This window comes from Rattus norvegicus, chromosome 2 (genome assembly GCF_021556685.1).
Source record: "Rattus norvegicus strain SHRSP/BbbUtx chromosome 2, alternate assembly SHRSP_T2T, whole genome shotgun sequence".
Taxonomy (NCBI): domain Eukaryota; kingdom Metazoa; phylum Chordata; class Mammalia; order Rodentia; family Muridae; genus Rattus; species Rattus norvegicus.
The window spans coordinates 214,620,789-214,643,695 of record NC_141535.1 but is presented as its reverse complement, the minus strand read 5'-3'; positions in this window follow the sequence as shown (position 1 = coordinate 214,643,695).

Genomic DNA, 22,907 nt, shown 5'->3' with positions numbered 1-22,907 from the left:
GCTGCAGGCCAGAAGAGTGTATCAGATCTCATTACAGATGGCTGAGCCACCATGTGGTTGCTGGGATTTGAACTCAGGACCTCTGGAAGAGCAGTCAGTGCTCTTAACCACTGTGCCATCCCTCCAGGCCTGTCTCATGTATTCTTAACAAGAGCTTTCCTCTCTCTCTTATTGAACAATACAGGAAGCATCAGAGTACACAGGAACCAAGACAAGCTTACAGAAATCTTTAACAGTGCTCTATAGAGAGATGGAAATTTAATGATTCCAGCTGATTCCCACACACTAGGAAAGCAGCCATTCACCAAATAATCTCTGTGCTGTGTTCAGTGTCCATGAGGGGGTAGTTATTGAATAGCGCTGACTCAGTCTCTTTTTGTTTTTAGCATTTCTTACTATACGGTACATTCAAATATGTGTGGGTTTGACTATTAGGTCTGAGGTCCTGAGAAACTACATAATTTAAGATGTAACTATGCATTAGCTTAAGTTGTAAAAGATGGTTACATTGGAAAGCCCAGGCAGGAGAGGCTGGTCCTTACATTATTCTTTGAAAGGCAGGTTAAGCCAACAAACCAAGAACACAGCAAATAACACTCTTAAGTTTTAAGTAACTACAAGGTGTACTGTTAACCTGGCTGTGAGGTATAGAAACGACTCTAGTCTTTTAAAATTTGAGATACTTTCATGATAACACATTTTCACAGCACAACTCTTGGTCTAACTATAAAGATTTCAAGGTAGCCATTTTAAATATATTTAAAAAGTTGAAGAGAAGCTCTTTCCTTTCGCTGCTGCGTCCGCACCCATGAGTGTATGCTCAGGCTATAGAAGAGGCTTGCCTCTAGTGTCCTCTGCTGTGGTAAAAAGGTCTGGTTGGACCCCAATGAGACTAACAAAATCGCCAACAGCAATTCCTGTCAGCAGATCAAAGATGGGCTGATCATCTGGAAGCCTGTGACTGGCCATTACCAGGCTCGCTGCCAGAAAAGCACCTTGGCTGATGGAAGGGCAGTCATATGGGCGTAGATAAGAGGAGGGGCACTGCCAACGCTCGGATCCGAGAAGGTGACCTGCATGAGAAGGATGAGGATCCCGCGCCGGCTTCTCAGGAGATACCGAGAATCTAAGAAGATTGAGCGGCATATGTCACAGCCTGTACCTGAAGGTCAAAGGAAAAGTATTGAAAAACAAGCGGATTCTCATGGAGCAGATCCACAAACTGAACGTAGACCAGGCCCTCAACAAGCTACTGCCTGACCAGGCTGAGTATCGCAGGTCTAAGACCAAGGAAGCACGAAAGCACCAGGAGGAGGACCTCCGTACTAAGGAGGAAGAGATCATCACAACTCTCTCCAAGGAGGAAGAGACCAAGAAATAAAGCTCCCCTCATGTCTGTACATAGTGACCTGGCAGTGACCTCACGTGGATCAGTCATTAAAATAAAACAATGCTTAAAAAATAAAATAATACGTTGAAGAAATATGGCTGACTGTGGTTTACTGTTAGAGCATGCAACTACAGACCATAAATAGCCCTAAAACTTTCAAAATATTAAAGGTAGTCATGCACAGAAACATAGAGGATGACCAAATGAGCCGGTAATTTTGCTTCTGTCAAAAGGAGGTACGGAGGATCGTTGGCTAGGCTGGGGGAGAAGAAGAAATATGATCAAAATATACTGTATGCAAAAACTTCAAACAATTTTTTAAGAGGCACAAAGTTGGGGTAAGGTAGTGTGGAGCTCAGATGTGTTGGGGGGAAGAGAGCCTGAATGTGATTAAAATATGTTATATGAAATCCTCAAAATTAATAAAATTATTAGGTTTTGCCAACAACATAGTTTATACTTACTCAGAACTTTGAAAATACGTGATGCTGGGGTATACAGGAAGTGAAAACTTAACACAAAAAGGGGACTTCATGATGCACTTTTTATGAACACATCATTCATAATGGGGTTAGACATTGTGGTGATTAGCTTTGAGGTAGTCCAGGTGTGGTAAAAAACCTCTCAACCAGGCTCTGGAAATATACCAATAAACTCTATGGTTCACCAAATTGGAATAGGTGGAATTGTGCTTTGGTCTGTCATTAGTATCCCATATGTTATTAATTATTTGTCTGCTGCTTCCCCTAAGTGGGTTAAAAAGGAAAATGTATATAAATCCATATACTTGTATGGTCAGTAGACAGTAGAAGCAACATTTATATATGGAAATGCATGAATATGGTTGAATATATATGGTTGTCAATGGCTGTGGAAAGAATAATTAGAGTAACTTCTCAATGGAAAAGGGGTTACTTTAGGGGCAATGGCATGTTTCCATTTGAATTGATAGTTCTGTAGGTCATAAAAAGTGTATTTTAATAGTATTGACATTGTTATTTGAATTTCTCCTCAGTAAATATGCAGTTCCAAAAGTTTTGGGGGTAAGTCAGTTAGAGTCCTCTCTGACTTCACATCTTACACAAGTGCTGGGATTAAGGATGTGTATCGTCATGCCTTGCTTGTGAATATATTTCAAGGCAAAGTCATCAAGGGACGAAGTATTTCATTTTTAGTGTTGTTTTTTCATTTCACTGGAGAAACAAACATTCTTAAAATTCTTAGCATCTGTTTTCTTTGATTTTACAGGCAACTTGAGGTGCAAAGCTGAGAACTGTGTCATATAAAAGAAAAATATATAGTTTATAGCCAAATATTAAAACTACCATAACTGTTTCAAAGCACTACTTAGAAACCATCAGTTCAGAGTGAAATCTTGTTTCCATCTTTCTTTCCAGTGACATCACTTGGATATCATCCTCTCTTTGCACATACGTTATCTTCAAGGAGGGTAAAATTAAGACTCAAGTCATGAGTCATAATATATTGTTGTTTTCCATATTTGTAAGAAGCTAGAGATACGGTTATATGCAAATCAATGAGATTTACAATAATAACAATTCCGAATCAGTAAATATGTGACCTAGTCAGATAAGAGTTGTAGTTGCTGTGTTGTGCTATTTCCTGGAGCTGATGCCCCAGCCTGTGTGTATGAAAGTTCTGATGTCACCTGTGTACAAACCTCATGATCCGTTCATGGTGCTGTCTCATGTAAGTCCCCAGTGTCATAATCCCACGGCTTTTGTTTGTTATGGGTCCACTGTCACTTATATTTCAAAGGTGTTAAAACAGAATAATTCATGTCTACATTCACTCAAACATGTATACAATTATAGAAACTCAAAAATTTGTTCTTAAAATATACTTGCTTTAATACATCATTATTTTGATTACAATAATATTTATGAATTAAATTGGAGATTGTATCCTTAGAATTGATATACTTTATTTTCCCATCCTTGCTCACAAATAAAGACATGCATACATCTTCAATAATGATTTACAAGTGGTGGAAATAGTAACCTATTGATATATTTTCATTCTGTACATTTGCCAATTTGGTTGTCAAATTTTTTTGAATAATGTCCTGTATATGAAATAGCCATGGGCTGGAGAGATGGCTCAGCAGTTAAGAGCACTGATTGCTCTTCCAGAGGTCCTGAGTTCAATTCCCAGCAACCACATGGTGGCTCACAACCATGTGTAATGATGTCTGGTGCCCTCTTCTGGTGTGTCTGAAGACAGCTACAGTATACTTATATAAAATAAATATTTAAAAAAATAAAAAAAGAAATAGTCATTTTCACATATTTATTACCAATTAAATCCATATCCGTATAATTTTATCCATAAATATCTTAAGTTTTAAAAGTCTGTTTAAAGTTCTATAAGTTGTATTACAGACAGACAGACTTAAGCAATAGAAATAAAATTTCAGGATTCTATTAACAGATCAAATTATCCATTAGCATTAAGCTATAGATTTATTCTGAGGCTCTTGGGCCATTGCTACAGACAAATCTACTTGTGTCTCTTTGTGTGTGCATAGAAGCAATTAAGGTTGGTGGGGCTACTATTATTTTTTCTTGTTAAGATATTAATCTCTGTATGTCAGGGCCCATCCTCATGATCTTCTAATAAGTCTTATATTCAACTATTTTTACATATTAGAAGTTAAGGTTTTAGTACATGAATTGTGGTTAAAAGGAAGTATAATTCAGTCCGTTCCAAACAAATATTTTTTTCAAGTTACAAAATGCTTTCATGTAGTTTTCAATGTCAACACAGTGACATATGTAACGTACAGTTTCAGAATTGGTGGATTTTACTTCATATTTATACATTTTGGAGATATATTTGATCTAAACAAAGCAGTCATTCTTTTAAAATATTACTACGAATAAATATGTATCAAATAAACTTTTTGAGAAAGGAAAATAATGGATGAGAAAAACTGCTGATGAACAAGATGTTTCCTATTAACAGACTACTAGCAATTCTGTCCTGTGCGCCTCAATAAAACATGCTGGGTAGAAGTGATTGCATTTGAAGTTATTGGTACATTTGAATGCAAACTACCCAACCATGAAAAATGAGACTTCCATTTGCTATAAAAATAAATTAGGAGGCAATGCTTTGCTGGCGAAGCCATTTGTGCACCTCAGTTCATAACTATTCATGGTACCATTAACAGATGTCTTTGCTCCCATTGTGAGCTGCCTGACGATATGGGTGTGTTCGGTACTGCTTTATACCTAAAGTGAATACAGGCAACTTGTTTTTAGGATATAATGAAAACCTATCTTGATACAGAGATCCTGTGGGAAATTATACAATAATGTTACCTACATAACTAATTTTCTTTTTATGAAATCATGCTTCCCTCTACACATTTAGAACTATCAAAAGGATTGTTTAACATCACCATTTCCATGTTAATATCTCAGTAAATCATAAAAATGTAATATTTGTGTGGAAAGTGCCCTGTTTCCTTTGGGAACATAAGCTTTCACTTCTAAATTAGAAATTGTATGAAGTGAACGGCAAGCATGCTATGTGTTGCTTAACGGTTCTAAGACCGCCATATTTTTATTCCCAAGAAGCTAACTCCATGTCTAATAGCTCTCATAGTACATTAAGATGCTGTGTAGATTGTTGGGGGAAAAGGACATTGTGAACCACAATAATGCGCAGCAGGCTAAGAGAGAGTCATGGGTGTAACCGTGTCAGGAAAAGACTCTGGATGCTCTCTGCTTCCTGATTGGTTAAAGGACCATTCCAAAGGAGGAAATGCGTGCCTTTATTATAAGTCAGATTAAGAATGCAGGCGGTGGAGCTTATAGATCCTCAGGTATGAACGCACCACTGTTACTCCGTTAAGGGAAAGTAGTGTTCAAACTAACCTCTAAATTCATATCTCTAGACCCATCTCTCGGAACTCATCAGAGAAGCTTCTTCATTCAATGAATGATGGTTAACACAGAAACTCACAAGTACTTAGCGTGCAGAGTATCAGTGGAATGCTCAGTAACAAGTGTTACATCTATTCCGCACCTTCTTCTCCCACTCCCCAATCTCAAGGACAAACCCAGAAGAGGAAGCAGAAGTTGTATGAGCCAGAGGCTAGGGAGGACCAGAACAAAACAGAGGTCTCTGAAAATGGCGTGGCTACTGCACCTGTGAGCTAAGAGAAGCCATGGGAGCTTGCACAACATGTTTTCTGTCAGTATTCTAGCATAAAGTAGGGGGGTTTAAGAGTCACAACATTTAACTGAAGAACCGTGAGCAGTTATGGTTTCTGGGAGAGGGAGAATCAGTTTTCTTTTAAGTGTTTAACCAGATAGTTTGACCAAGTTCCAGTGGATCGCGCCTTATCCATGAATATATATGGGCAATGCAGATTAGATTTAATGAGCTTTAAACAAGAACTAAAATTTAAACAAAGATAATATGAAGTGGTAGTGTAGGTAATAAGGTCGGGTGGATCTTAGAGTACTTGGGAAAAACTAAGAGGCAAATATGACCAGAACACATTGTATGAAATTCTCAGAGAATTTTTAGAAATATTACGTAAACAGTACCCTTGTGGAAAATGATTTTACCAAATGAAAGACATGCAGCTTGTTAGTGGTGCAATCTGGATAAAATACATAATTCAGAGACATAATAAATGATAATAGCTTGATAATTATTTATTGCTATAAGGTGTGTGGAAAGATTTAGAACCTTCTAAATTCCTTCTCCTTGAATTCCAGTCTAGTCATTAATGCTATATAACCTTCCTACTGAAATCACAGTTAGAGTCACAAATTTTGTGCCAGAATAGATTCAAAACTTTGTCTATCCTTATTTTTGTGACAATATACTTCAACAAAGCAAGTTTTGGAATGAGGGGATTATTTTGGTCCCTGCTTTGTTGGTACATAGAAAGGAATAAAGGCAATGGATGCTTGAAGCACCTGCTCCCAGTGAAGCCCCAGACAAGGCGAAGAGACCTACGTATGCTGCTTCTCAATTTGAGTTTTCTACATTTTCAGTGCAGATCTTCAGGAATGTTACCAACCACATTTAAAGTAGCTCTTCCAACCCTAGTTAATGTGATCTAATAGTCCATCACTGATCTGCCAGAAATTTAGTTTTCCTCATTCTAAATCCCATCAACTTGACAATCAAGATGCCTTTCATCTCCACCAGGTTTTATGCCAATCTGCTAGCAAACACAGTTTGTAAATTCAGATAATATATGAACTATAACACCTTATAATAGTTCTTAATCACAATTTCCAATTTCTGAGTCAAGATCTCTTTAATAACAATACATTAGCATGCACTATTTAAATATCCTTCATTGGCTTTCCCCAGAAATATTGTCTAGTATATTATACACACAGTATCTTTAAAGAATAACACTGTGCTTTTAGTAACTACAGGCATGGCTCTATTTTTTCCTCTGAAAGGAATAAATCTTTTATGCACTGTTTCTTGTGCTATCTGCCTGATTTTTTTTTGGACAAAATATAGCATCAATCACAATGTGCATATTAAGCCTGACACCAAACAAGTCAACATCTGTTAATTGTGTAAAGTCAATTTTGTGTAAAATATCAAGGTAAAGCAGCTTATTAAAATTGGTATTTATAATGAAAAGATCAACTCTTAAAATGAGTTATTTGGATTCAAGAATCTGATGAATTGCTTCTTAATAAACTTTTAGTAATTGAATAATTTATCATAGTATTAATTACATTTCTAGATGTAGGAAATATATTTATTACAGACTTTTTAAAATGTTGATGCTGCTGTGAAACATTTATGAAATGAGGAGAAAATTTGATTTTATACTAGCTAACTTTAATAATGTTGGAAAGCATCCTCACTGGGGCCTTTCTGCTTGTTTTACTTCTTACGGTCTGTGGGTTGTATCTTAGGTATTCTGTACTTTTTGGCTAATATCCACTTATAAGTGAGCACATACCATGCATGTCGTTTTGGGTTTGAGTTACTTCACTTAGGATGATATTTTCTAGTTCCACCATTTGCCTGCAAAATTTGTGCTTTTAATAGCTGGATAGAATTCCATTGTGTAAATTTTCTGTATTCATTTTTCAGTTGAGGAACATATGGGATGTTTCCAGCTTCTGGCTATTACAAATAAGGCTGCCAAGGCCAATGACTGGTCCAACTTGATATCCATCTCATGGGAGGGCTCCAAGGCATGACACTATTGCTGATGCAATGATGTGCTTAGGGACAGGAGCCAGGAATGGCTGTCCTCTGAGAGGCCCTATCAGCAGTGGATTGAGACAGAAACAGATACTTAGACCCAACCATTGGACTGAAATTGGAGACCCCTGTGGTTGAATTAGGAGAAAGATTGAAAATGCTCTAGGGGAGAACAACCCTGTTGGAAGACCACCAGTCTCAACTAACCCCGACCTCAGGGAGCTCCCAGAGACTGAGTTACTAACGAGGAGCATACATGGACAGGTCCGAGGCCTCTGGCCCAAACAGCAGAGGCCTGCTTGGTCATGCCTCAGGGAAATAAGATTTCTTAATTGAGAGAATCAAGGCCCCAGGAAACAGGGAGACATGATGGTTGGGGAGCCCCCTCTTGGAGATAAGGGGGAAGAGGAATGGGATGAGGAACTGTAGGAGGGGGAACTGAAAGGGAGGGAACAACAACTAGAATGTAAATAATTAAATAATGTTGGAAAGCCTTTTAAATGTTAAATTAGCTTGAGTGCCCTGATGGAGTCCTTAGAATACACATGGCTTAAGCTCAACGGTTTCTCTCTCCCTTAATAGCAGTTCCTCAGTAAGGTGTCTAACATGTTTATCTGCCTTCCCTAGTGTGTGGCACCCATGAGCTGAAGACTTGGCCGTTGTAAATGACTGTGATGAAGCGTGCAAAGTGAATGAATTAATAGGGAACTGATAATCACCTCTCTCACTCAGGTTATTATTTGCCGCGACATATATCACAGCGATACTAACCAATAATGCCACTGTGTGATAGCAGATTCAATGTCTAGCTATATGTCACTGTGCAAACTCTATGAAATGTTAATGCCATTTTGAATTTCAGGATAGGAAAGTATGCCAAACCTGTTTGTGTGAAACTTGTTGATGTTTTCCACAACAGAGCACACATTGGCAGACTTCATGCCATATCTATAAACTTACAGCACCTCTGTCTTCATTGTTTGGGGAGGTGAAAGGGATGTGGAATGAGCAGATGAACTGGGCCTCACTGCCCCCACCCTGCACACACCACACACCAGTACCTCAAGTAAGAGTCGAGGCATAAGCAATCTAGGTTCTGCATGGACTCCCTGATGTGTCTGAACCATGGTTCATTTCCATTCTACTTGTCTTATACAACCTGTCCTCACTGTGGGAAAGAATCATTATCACTACATCATTGACTGGAAATCAGCACCTGTCCTCTTTCTTATTCTTAACTCATGAGGAAAAGTTTTACCTAAGATTGTTATTATCACATTGTTCAGGATTTACTCATTTGGCTGCAGTCACCCGCTAGCTCAAAGCCTCTTTTTAACAGATACATCAAAGATAAAATCATTGAGCGACTTAGTTCCCCAACTCAAAACTTATTTTACTGATATAGAAGAAGAGAATCAATTTGGGGGGCTACAATGTTTTAAAGTGTCATCTTAAAGTTTTGCAATAAATACATTTTTCTATCGCCCCAAATATTGTTAATTTTTACAATTTGTTATTAAATATAACATATATTTATATGTACATATGATTTCAACTTTTACTTGTATGGTAAAGAATGCATGCATATACATATATTATATTTTATAAAGAATATATATTTAAAACTTTTAACAGAACATAGTTTAAGTTTTTATTTTATTTTATGTAATATTCTTAGTTGTTTTTATCTGTATTCGTATTAATAACAAAATAACATAGCCTCAGGAATAATCATGTTTCTATATATTATAAAGAAAAATTGTCTAATAAAATGTATGTAAATTTTCTTCATCAAATACTAATAACTTGGGAGTTATATAAAATCAAAGCCAGGTTGCCTATCATTTAGATGATATATTAACAAACTAAAATTTTTCTATGATTCTAATAACTTTGTAAGGTTCTCTTTACCAATTAAAAATGAAATAACACTTCCTCTCAATTTTAATATACTTAAATGTCTAATTCAAATATTATAGATGCCAAAACCAGTTTTTACTTATTCATTTTGCTTCAATTATTTTGAACTCAGAAAGTATTACAACAGGAATTATAATACCTTTTGTTTTTTCCTAAACTAACAGCATATTAAGAAATTCAAAGGAGTCACTTCTGACTCTTTTGCTGTATCCACATTGCATAGGAAGACTTAGCTTTTCCATCAATCTTAACATTTAAATTTTAAAAATGACATTATAGGATTAGGCTTCATGTTGAGGAAGAAGGAGGAGGAGGAGAAGGAGAAGGAAGAAGAAGAAGAAGAAGAAGAAGAAGAAGAAGAAGAAGAAGAAGAAGAAGAAGGAGAAGGAGAAGGAGAAGGAGAAGGAGAAGGAGAAGGAGAAGGAGAAGGAGAAGGAGAAGGAGAAGGAGAAGGAGAAGGAGAAGGAGAAGGAGAAGGAGAAGGAGAAGGAGAAGGAGAAGGAGAAGGAGAAGGAGAAGAGGAGGAGGAGGAGGAGGAGGAGGAGGAGGAGGAGGAGGAGGAGGAGGAGGAGGAGGAGGAGGAGGAGCAGCAGCAGCAGCAGCAGCAGCAGCAGCAACAACTACTACTACTACTGGAGGAAGAGGAAGAGGAAATAAAGCCAAAAGATAAACACGGCAGTGATCATTTTGAGTGGTAATAGGATGCTTATTTTAATCCAGTAACAAAATAACTTCAGGAGAACTCAAGAATCCAAAACAGTCATCATTTGTGAAACTGACATAAAGAATGCTGATCAGAGCCAAATGTAACCAAAATTGTGCCTCCCACTAGGGGGCTGGCCATATTTTAGTGGGTTGCAAACTCTAGGCACTTAATGCAATTAGGATCCATAATTTTCCAGGTTGCAAAAATCTCTCTAATAAAAATGCCTCCAGGACTGTAGGTTAGTTTAACACACCACTGGCACTCAGTTTGGAATATGGCTCTGAGTAGGATGACATTCAAAGAGATGTTGAATGTAATCATGCTGATGGCTCAAGCAATACTTGAACTAATGAAAGATTATTCCCAGGATAGATTATTAACTTGCAGGCAATTATTTCAATATTGTTCACATGTGCCATCAAACTATTTTGTTGTGTCGTTACATGGCAAAGCCAGGTATAGAGTAAACAAGCAATAGCAAGATTATGGGTGCAGTCCAGTCACACATAGCACCATTGTTTCTTGGTATTGGCTCTACTAATTAACAATGGAATACATATGTATGTCAGTGGCTTACCAAAATAACATCACATTTTTTATTTTTACATGGTCAAGAACCCTGTACTCACCAAATTCTTGTCTACATTGAGGCAATTCTATCAAGAGATGGTGAGTGTTTCAAGCCTATGGGTTAAACCATCAGCTCCTTTATTTCTTCCAAGTACATTCTATTTCTTCAATATCCAGCATTAAATCATTTCCCAATTTAAATACTGGAATGACTCCTGCTTTTTTAACTGATAAATGCTGCTGACTTTCAAGTCTTAAAGTAATTTCACTATCACATAAAAAATCCTATGTCTTTAATTCTGAAAGGTTGAATTGCTTTATCAAGACACGTGGTCCATTTCATAGAATATATATAAGGAAAATGTCAGATGAGCCAAAGGTCAAACTGAAATATAAAAGTGGCTAGGATTTAGAAAATAAGATGTTAGAATACATGCTGCAGTCATTTTCATAATACACAGGTTCAAGGGGTAAATTAACGTTCTTGATAAAAACACACAGTAGACAGCCCCTGAACCATGGGTCAGGACTTCTGTACCTGTTTATTTCCACCATGTTTTCCTGATTTCCTACAAGTGGTAAAAGATTCTGATGTTAAATGTCTCAGTTTGGAACCAGAAATGACACAGATAAAGATCCTCACCAGTCTTTCTTTTGAAAGAAGTGTGTTTTCATTTGCATAGTATCAATACCTTTTTTCTTCTTATTCACTTCTAGTTTCATTACGTTCCGACTTGATAAGATGCAAGGAATTATTCAGTGTCTTTTATTTTGGCAAAGAATTACTTTAGGATGTAGAATGTGACCCATTTTGAGAAAAGCGTCATGTGCTGATGCAAGCTTAGAACTATTATTCTGAAATTGTTGCCTAGAACATTCTGCATAAGCATCTGTCTGATGTTCATTCGTTAAAGTTGTTCGTGTAGATTATTAAATTGGTAGAGAGTAGGTCTTAAAACTCCCACAGTTATGGAATCAGTACTTACCTCTCTATTATGACTACTAGAATTTATTTTATAAAATTATGTGTGTGTTGTATTTACTGCATAAAATCATTATTGTCTCCATAATAAACATTTTTTCAACTAATCAAATTTTGCTCATCAGCTGTTTTCCTGGACAAGCGTTTGCCCTCCTGGTTTCCGGATACTGCTTGATATGGTACTTACTTCTCCTGACTTCCGTCCTTTTCCAGCTGAGGCTGGTTTTGTGCAGGGATCAAACACTGAGCATTATCTTTTAATGTGACCTGTTAGCCTTTGTCTTTCTATTGAAAAATTAAAGCAATTCCCATTCAGAATTAGTGAAACGTGTGCGATTTTTACTTATCACATGGTAGGTTTTCTTAAGCTTGTTTTGTATATTCTGGGGGCATTTATCTCTCCCTTATTGGATGGTTTGTGAAAGGGACATTATTTCTCTCTTCTCATTGGTGTGTCTACCTTTCTAGAGTGACTTATTCTCTCGTGTCCTCAGGATTTCTGACATCTTCCTTGTACAGTAGTAGATTTCCATTAAGGGCCTTGCATAACAAGACCCTGTGGACATACATTTCTTCATGTGAATGTTGAGTCCAGTCTGTGTTACAGATGTGATTCTTCAGGATAGTATTTCTGTATAGAGAATTGTTAGTTAGCACTTATTTCCTGTGAGAAAATGAAATTCAGGGAGGGACCTTACATGAGATGGCCGACAGTCAGGAGAGGGAACTTGTGGAGCCCACCTCCCGTAGAAGGACAGGGCATTGGGTGGAAGTCAGGATTGCCATCCCACAGTTTGGAACACTGATTCAGGGTTTTTCCTGTCTGGGAAAATTTCAGGGACAAAAATGGAAAGGACACAGGGGCAAAAGAGGTCCAGTGATGGGCCCAAATTGGTACCCATCTCAGGGGGAGGCTCCAGGGCCTGACCCTATCACTGACGCTGTGGTATGCTTACAGACAGAAGTCTAGCACGGCTGCCCTCCCAGAGGCCCAACAAGCAGCTGACTGAGATGGAGGCAGATACTTATATCCAACCAATGGTCTGTCAGGGACCCCTGTGGCTGAATTAGGGAAAGGCTGGAATAGGCAACCTCATAGGAAGACCAGCAGTCTCAAAGAACCTGTACCCTGAGATCTCCCAGACACTGAACCACCAACCAGGCAGCATAAACTTCCTGGTCCGAGGCCCCTGGCTCATATACAGCAGAGGGCTGCCTGGTCTGGCCTCAGTGAGAGAAGATGCAACTAGCTCTTGAGAGACTTGGGGGCCCAAGGGAGTGCAGAGGCCTGGCGGGGTGTGAGGGTGTGGGGACATCCTCTTGGATATGAGGGAGGAGGAATGGGATGAGGAACTGTTGGGAAGTGGACTGGAAGAGGGATAGCGACTAGACTGTGACGAAAGATTAAAGATGATGATGATGATGATGATGATGATGATGATGATGATGATGATAACGACGACGATGACGACGACAACGACGATGACGACGACAACGACGATGACGACGATGACGGCAACAACAATTTTAAAAATCCTCATTGTTCACAAAGTTAAAAAAGAAAAAGAACACAAAATTCAGTATTTTGTGCCCTTTTATCTTTTAAAGATGTACTGATGACAATCGTATTAATCTTTAAATATGACTTGTAATTCCCTTTTATAGCTTTAATATTGTCTTGCTCTTCACTTTTTTATTATAGTACATTATGGATAGGCACGTTTTGGGTCAAATTATCTGGGTTTTTAAGTGTCTCCTGGATGTCTATAGCTATTTGAAGGCTCCATTATTCTTTCCCTGTCTTCAGGCCAGTTATGCAGGTGTTTGATCTTTTAATGGTGTCCCCAGGATTGTACATGTTCTCTACAGCTTCCTGGACTTTTTGTATTTCTCTAGCCATATTTTGGCAGACTTGTCCACAGTTGAGAAAAACCATCTTCTCCTCTATGTAGTCCTCTGGTGAGGGTTTCAGCGAAACTTTCGTCTGGGATCCAAAGTATCAATTTTCGTACTTTTCAAAGATGCAGGTACTCACAGATAACCACTGGACTGAGCCCAGGGACCCTAAGGGAAGAGCTAGGGGAAGGATTGAAGGAGCTGAAGTCGATTGCAACCCCATAGGAAGAACAATATCAACTAACCGGACCACCCAGGGCTCCCAGGGACTAAACCACCAACCAAAGAGGAAACATGAAAAGATCCACGGTTCTAGCTGCATGCGTAGCAGAGGATGGACTTATACAGCATCAATGGGAGGGGAGACACTTGGCCCGGTGGAGGCTTTATGCTGCAGTGTAGGGGGATGCTGGAGGGATGAGGCAGGAGGGTTGAGTGGGTGGAGGAGCACCTTCATAGAAGCAAAGGGGAAGGGGGATGGGATGGGGCGTTTTGGAGGGGAAACTGGAAAGGGGGAATACCCTTTGAAATGTAAACAAATAAAATAAATCATTATAAAAGAAAATGCTTTGAAAAAGCTATATGAAATTCTCATTTCTGTCGAGCACTGCATTTCTTCCTTCAGTCAAATGTTGTCTTTCAATTGGCTATTTTATTAGTGTTAGATTTCACTGAAGTTGTAAATTATTAGTGTTAGATTTCACTGAAGTTGTAAAGTTTGTTCTGTTGAGTTCTACCTTTAAGATTCTGTTCCTTTAGAACCTTTAGCTTTCGGCACTATAGAGCTATGAGTTTGAGGTATTGTCCTGTTTTACATGGCTGATGTTTGGCTATCTTGTTAGAATTGGTGCAACTCCTGCCTTTTATGTGAGGGCTTTCTTGGTAAACGTGCTTGGGTATGGTGTTGTATAGCACAGAGTTAGATTATAGATGGACTTTTTAGTGTACTCTCCTGGTAGCACATTTGACTGTAATTTTTTGGATTTAACACACTGGGCACCCTGGCAATCCTGAGGGAATCGGGTTTTCTGTTGTTCTTACAGTCTTGTGGTACTTAAGGCATGCAGGAGTACAGGAAGTATGGTACATCATCTGTCATTGCTTTTACAATAGAAATGAATTATAAGACTTTGCTTGGGTGCAGTGGAAATTTATCAGTTATAAGAAAACAATTCTTAAATTCATTTCAGTCTTAAAGGTAATGTTGCAGTTCCCATGTCTTGAGGGGAAATATAGATGTTAGAAATTAGTACTCCATCTTTAGCACTAACCTCCTCAAGTTTTGTCATGTTTGGCAAATTGTAAAGTGTGAGAGTTGTGTGTCCTCAATATTTTGCTTCTCTACTACTTTTTTAAGGGTGACTGTCTAGGAGGGACTAGCAAACCCAATGTAGTTGTGCATATTTGGGAAAGTCATCATTGGAATGCCTTTGTCCCTCACTGCTTTACTAAGCTAAAGTGCCCACCTAGGCTTGAGCAAGAGGAGGTCACGGCTGAAGAAAATTCATTTCTTCTCTGTAGCCCAGCAGCAGACATCAATGTCATCTGCCAGAATGCAAAAACTCAATGCCCAGCATCACCAGCATTTTTAAAAGATATAAAATAAGATTAAAGATACCAATAAAAACTACAAAGTATAAATGGAGATTTAAAGGACAATAGAGAGAAAAATATTAAAAGGAAAATAAAAAATTAATTCAAAATATAACAGGAGGAAAGACTGAAAAAGATGAAGGCAAGAAGAAGGAAGTGAAAAGTGGGGAAAGTGGAGAAGAAAATACTTAAAGAATAAAGGAGAGACGGAAGAGGAGAGAGGCAGCTGACCAAACAAAAAGTGCCTTAAAAGAAAATAGACACTCCCTCCCATTCTTGCTGAGTATCTTGGATGGAGAGCAATTAGGACCCGGTGTCTCATGGAGTAAACAAAGGGCAGTGGAATTTATTTGTGCTTCTTCTCTGGTCACAGGTAATGGAGACTTGTAGCTGAGGTTGGCTGGAATTCCTCTCAGCTGTTTAGATCCTGGGAACATTGTAGGGTTGAAATCGATTTCTGAGACAATGATTTTCTGCAGTGGTTTTTGACTGTGCAGGATGCATAAAAGTCAACAAAGCCTCAAGTCAATCATGAAGTACAGTGTGTAGAATGCCTCAAAGACTCCCTGATCTGACCCAGTAGAGTATTCTTGCTCCTCAGTCTCAGAGGTACAAAGATAGGTGCCTTTGATTCCCAGAGCAATAAGCTGACAAAAACAAACAAATAAAAAACACACAGACAGACAAACAAACAAACAAAAACCTCAAGATAATTTCTAGTTACAGCACCAAAAGCATACTCTTGAAAAGCCAGAGAACTCCTTCAGGAAGTTTGCCATGCGGACACCAGGCTTCTTATCTACTCAGCTATGTGCTTTGTAGTGGGTTCTGTGTCTACTGTGACCCTCCCTCTTTCACCTACTGCTAAACAAGGATGCTCCCGCCTTTGCCATGGCGAGGCAGTCATTACTAGGGCACATGAACCCGTTCACTGGTATACCAACATGGGAGTTTCTCTAGTTCTCTAACTCTGCACTTCTGCATCCCAGTGCAATACTTGCACTGCAACAATCAATTCTATTCCTGACAAACCAGTTTCAGCATGGCATAGCAGGCCAGGGCTAAAGGCCTTAAATTCTGCACCTTCGATGATCTCATTTTCTTATTGAGCTATGTAAAATATATGTGCGTGTATACACATATGTACATATGTATAACAGTAAACAGAATGTATTAGGTTTTTATTAATTCTCTCATATATGCCATATTATATACTAGAAACATGATCCCTAATCAAACTTTTGGTTTCTGAGTTTAGCGTTCTTGTATTAGCCCTTATTTTAGATCACAAAATTTTTGATCAGTTTGGCCAACTCTTGAGAGTTAGAGGAGAGATACTGATATGTGCAGTTAAGACATCATTAAAGTCTGTCACAGTTACTACTAGAATATGGAATCTTTAATACACACACACATACACACACATTTCTGTGTACATTCTCATGTAGAAAGACACTGTGGATACAGTATTCTGTTTCTTTTTTTTTTTTTTATTAACTTGAGTATTTCTTATATACATTTCGAGTGTTATTCCCTTTCCCGGTATCCGGGCAAACATCCCCCTACCCCCTCCCCTTCCTTATGGGTGTTCCCCTCCCAACCCTCCCCCCATTGCCGCCCTCCCCCCACCAGTCTAGTTCACTGGGGGTTCAGTCTTAGCAGGACCCAGGGCTTCTCCTTCCACTGGTGCTCTTACTAGGATATTCATTGCTAACTTTGAGGTCAGAGTCCAGGGTCAGTCCATGTATAGTCTTTAGGTAGTGGCTTAGTCCCTGGAAGCTCTGGTTGCTTAGCATAGTTGTACATATGGGGTCTCGAGCCCCTTCAAGCTCTTCCAGTTCTTTCTCTGATTCCTTCAACGGGGGTCCTATTCTCAGTTCAGTGGTTTACTGCTGGCATTCGCCTCTGTATTTGCTGTATTCTGGCTGTGTCTCTCAGGAGCGATCTACATCCGGCTCCTGTCGGTCTGCACTTCTTTGCTTCATCCATCTTGTCTAATTGGGTGGCTGTATATGTATGGGCCACATGTGGGGCAGGCTCTGAATGGGTGTTCCTTCAGTCTCTGTTTTAATCTTTGCCTCTCTCTTCCCTGCCAAGGGTATTCTTGTTCCCCTTTTAAAGAAGGAGTGAAGCATTCACATTTTGATCATCCATCTTGAGTTTTATTTGTTCTAGGTATCTAGGGTAATTCAAGCATATGGGCTAATAGCCACTTATCAATGAATGGATACCATGTATGTCTTTCTGTGATTGGGTTAGCTCACTCAGGATGATGTTTTCCAGTTCCAACCATTTGCCTACGAATTTCATAAAGTCGTTGTTTTTGATAGCTGAGTAATATTCCATTGTGTAGATGTACCACATTTTCTGTATCCATTCCTCTGTTGAAGGGCATCTGGGTTCTTTCCAGCTTCTGGCTATTATAAATAAGGCTGCAATGAACATAGTGGAGCACGTGTCTTTTTTATATGTTGGGGCATCTTTTGGGTATATGCCCAAGAGAGGTATAGCTGGATCCTCAGGCAGTTCAATGTCCAATTTTCTGAGGATCCTCCACACTGATTTCCAGAATGGTTGTACCAGTTTGCAATCCCACCAACAATGGAGGAGTGTTCCTCTTTCTCCACATCCTCACCAGCATCTGTTGTCCCCTGAGTTTTTGATCATAGCCATTCTCACTGGTGTGAGGTGAAATCTCAGGGTTGTTTTGATTTGCATTTCCCTTATGACTAAAGATGTTGAACATTTCTTTAGGTGTTTCTCAGCCATTTGGCATTCCTCAGCTGTGAATTCTTTGTTTAGCTCTGAACCCCATTTTTAATAGGGTTATTTGTTTCCCTGCGGTCTAACTTCTTGAGTTCTTTGTATATTTTGGATATAAGGCCTCTATCTGTTGTAGGATTGGTAAAGATCTTTTCCCAATCTGTTGGTGGCAGTTTTGTCCTAACCGCAGTGTCCTTTGACTTACAGAAGCTTTGCAGTTTTATGAGATCCCATTTGTCGATTCTTGATCTTAGAGCGTAAGCCGTTGGTGTTTTGTTTAGGAAATTTTTTCCAGTGCCCATGTGTTCCAGATGCTTCCCTAGTTTTTCTTCTATTAGTTTGAGTGTGTCTGGTTTGATGTGGAGGTTCTTGATCCACTTGGACTTAAGCTTTTTACAGGGTGATAAGGATGGATCGATCTGCATTCTTCTACATGTTGACCTCCAGTTGAACCAGCACCATTTGCTGAAAATGCTATCTTTTTTCCATTTGATGGTTTTGGCTCCTTTGTCAAAAATCAAGTGACCATAGGTGTGTGGGTTCATTTCTGGGTCTTCAATTCTATTCCATTGGTTTATCTGTCTGTCTCTGTACCAATACCATGCAGTTTTTATCACTATTGCTCTGTAATACTGCTTGAGTTCAGGGATAGTGATTCCCCCGAAGTCCTTTTATTGTTGAGAATAGTTTTAGCTATCCTGGGTTTTTTGTTATTCCAGATGAATTTGCAAATTGTTCTGTCTAACTCTTTGAAGAATTGGATTGGTATTTTGATGGGGATTGCATTGAATCTGTAGATTGCTTTTGGTAAAATGGCCATTTTTACTATATTAATCCTGCCAATCCATGAGCATGGGAGATCTTTCCATCTTCTGAGGTCTTCTTCAATTTCTTTCTTCAGTGTCTTGAAGTTCTTATTGTACAGATCTTTTACTTGCTTTGTTAAAGTCACACTGAGGTACTTTATATTATTTGGGTCTATTATGAAGGGTGTCGTTTCCCTAATTTCTTTCTCGGCTTGTTTCTCTTTTGTATAGAGGAAGGCAACTGATTTATTTGAGGTAATTTTATACCCAGCCACTTTGCTGAAGTTGTCTATCAGCTTTAGTAGTTCTCTGGTGGAACTTTTGGGATCACTTAAATATACTATCATATCATCTGCAAATAGTGATATTTTGACTTCTTCTTTTCCAATCTGTATCCCCTTGACCTCCTTTTGTTGTCTGATTGCTCTGGCTAGAACTTCAAGAACTATATTGAATAAGTAGGGAGAGAGTGGGCAGCCTTGTCTAGTCCCTGATTTTAGTGGGATTGCTTCAAGTTTCTCTCCATTTAGTTTAATGTTAGCAACTGGTTTGGTGTATATGGCTTTTACTATGTTCAGGTATGGGCCTTGAATTCCTATTCTTTCCAGGACTTTTATCATGAAGGGGTGTTGAATTTTGTTGAATGCTTTCTCAGCATCTAATGAAATGATCATGTGGTTTTGTTCTTTCAGTTTGTTTATATAATGGATCACACTGATGATTTTCCGTATATTAAACCATCCCTGCATGCCTGGGATGAAGCCTACTTGATCATGGTGGATGATTGTTTTGATGTGCTCTTGGATTCGGTTTGCCAGAATTTTATTGAGTATTTCTGCGTCGATATTTATAAGGGAAATTGGTCTGAAGTTCTCTTTCTTTGTTGGGTCTTTGTGTGGTTTAGGTATAAGAGTAATTGTGGCTTCATAGAAGGAATTCGGTAGTGCTCCATCTGTTTCAATTTTGTGGAATAGTTTGGATAATATTGGTATGAGGTCTTCTATGAAGGTTTGATAGAATTCTGCACTAAACCCGTCTGTACCTGGGCTCTTTTTGGTTGGGAGACCTTTAATGACTGCTTCTATTTCCTTAGGAGTTATGGGGTTGTTTAACTGGTTTATCTGTTCCTGATTTAATTTCGATACCTGGTATCTGTCTAGGAAATTGTCCATTTCCTGAAGATTTTCAAGTTTTGTTGAATATAGGTTTTTATAGTAAGATCTGATGATTTTTTGAATTTCCTCTGAATCTGTAGTTATGTCTACCTTTTCATTTCTGATTTTGTTAATTTGGACACACTCTCTGTGTCCTCTCGTTAGTCTGGCTAAGGGTTTATCTATCTTGTTGATTTTCTCAAAGAACCAACTTTTGGTTCTGTTGATTCTTTCTATGGTCCTTTTTGTTTCTACTTGGTTGATTTCAGCTCTGAGTTTGATTATTTCCTGCCTTCTACTCCTCCTGGGTGTATTTGCTTCTTTTTGTTCTAGAGCTTTTAGGTGTGCTGTCAAGCTGCTGACATATGCTCTTTCCTGTTTCTTTCTGCAGGCACTCAGCGCTATGAGTTTTCCTCTTAGCACAGCTTTCATTGTGTCCCATAAGTTTGGGTATGTTGTATCTTCATTTTCATTAAATTCTAAAAAGTTTTTAATTTCTTTCTTTATTTCTTCCTTGACCAGGTTATCATTGAGTAGAGCATTGTTCAATTTCCAAGTATATGTGGGCATTCTTCCCTTATTGTTATTGAAGACCAGTTTTAGGCCATGGTGGTCCGATAGCACGGATTATTTCTATCTTTCTGTACCTGTTGAGGCCCGTTTTTTGACCAATTATATGGTCAATTTTGGAGAAAGTACCATGAGGAGCTGAGAAGAAGGTATATCCTTTTGCTTTAGGATAGAATGTTTTATAAATATCCGTTAAGTCCATTTGGCTCATGACTTCTCTTAGTCTATCTACATCTCTGTTTAATTTCTGTTTCCATGATCTGTTCATTGATGAGAGTGGGGTGTTGAAATCTCCCACTATTATTGTGTGAGGTGCAATGTGTGTTTTGAGCTTTAGTAAGGTTTCTTTTACATATGTAGGTGCCCTTGTATTTGGGGCATAGATATTTAGGATTGAGAGTTCATCTTGGTGGATTTTTCCTTTGATGAATATGAAGTGTCCTTCCTTATCTTTTTTGATGACTTTTAGTTGAAAATTGATTTTATTTGATATTAGAATGGCTACTCCAGCTTGCTTCTTCTGACCATTTGCTTGGAAAATTGTTTTCCAGCCTTTCACTCTGAGGTAATGTCTGTCTTTGTCTCTGAGGTGTGTTTCCTGTAGGCAGCAGAATGCAGGGTCCTCGTTGCGTATCCAGTTTGTTAATCTATGTCTTTTTATTGGGGAGTTGAGGCCATTGATGTTCAGAGATATTAAGGAATAGTGATTATTGCTTCCCGTTATATTCATATTTGGATGTGAGGTTATGTTTGTGTGCTTTCATTCTCTTTGTTTTGTTGCCAAGACGATTAGTTTCTTGCTTCTTCTAGGGTATAGCTTGCCTCCTTATGTTGGGCTTTACCATTTATTATCCTTTGTAGTGCTGGATTTGTAGAAAGATATTGTGTAAATTTGGTTTTGTCATGGAATATCTTGGTTTCTCCATCAATGTTAATTGAGAATTTTGCTGGATACAGTAACCTGGGCTGGCAGTTGTGTTCTCTTAGGGTCTGTATGACATCAGTCCAGGATCTTCTGGCCTTCATAGTTTCTGGCGAGAAGTCTGGTGTGATTCTGATAGGTCTGCCTTTATATGTTACTTGACCTTTTTCCCTTACTGCTTTTAATATTCTTTCTTTATTTTGTGCGTTTGGTGTTTTGACTATTATGTGACGGGAGGTGTTTCTTTTTTGGTCCAATCTATTTGGAGTTCTGTAGGCTTCTTGTATGCCTATGGGTATCTCTTTTTTTAGGTTAGGGAAGTTTTCTTCTATGATTTTGTTGAAGATATTTACTGGTCCTTTGAGCTGGGAGTCTTCACTTTCTTCTATACCTATTATCCTTAGGTTTGATCTTCTCATTGAGTCCTGGATTTCCTGTATGTTTTGGACCAGTAGCTTTTTCCGCTTTACATTATCTTTGACAGTTGAGTCAATGATTTCTATGGAATCTTCTGCTCCTGAGATTCTCTCTTCCATCTCTTGTATTCTGTTGGTGAAGCTTGTATCTACAGCTCCTTGTCTCTTCTTTTGGTTTTCTATATCCAGGGTTGTTTCCATGTGTTCTTTCTTGATTGCTTCTATTTCCATTTTTAATTCCTTTAACTGTTTGATTGTGTTTTCCTGGAATTCTTTCAGGGATTTTTGCGATTCCTCTCTGTAGGCTTCTACTTGTTCTCTAAGGGAGTTCTTCACGTCTTCCTTGAAGTCCTCCAGCATCATGATCAAATATGATTTTGAAACTAGATCTTGCTTTTCTGGTGTGTTTGGATATTCCATGTTTGTTTTGGTGGGAGAATTGGGTTCCGATGATGCCATGCAGTCTTGGTTTCTGTTGCTTGTGTTCCTGCGCTTGCCTCTCGCCATCAGATTATCTCTAGTGTTACTTTATTCTGCTATTTCTGACAGTGGCTAGACTGTCCTATAAGCCTGTGTGTCAGGAGTGCTGTAGACCTGTTTTCCTCTCTTTCAGTCAGTTATGGGGACAGAGTGTTCTGCTTTCGGGCGTGTAGTTTTTCCTCTCTACAGGTCTTCAGCTGTTCCTGTGGGCCTGTGTCTTGAGTTCACCAGGCAGCTTTCTTGCAGCAGAAAAGTTGTTCTAACCTGTGGTCCCGAGGCTCAAGTTCGCTCGTGGGGTGCTGCCCACGGGCTCTCTGCAGCGGCAGCAACCAGGAAGACCTGTGCCGCCCCTCCCGGGAGCTTCAGTGCACCAGGGTTCCAGATGGCCTTTGGTGTTTTCCTCTGGCATCCGAGATGTGTGCACAGAAAGCAGTCTCTTCTGGTTTCCCAGGCTTGTCTGCCTCTCTGAAGGTTTAGCTCTCCCTCCCACGGGATTTGGGTGCAAAGAACTGTTTAT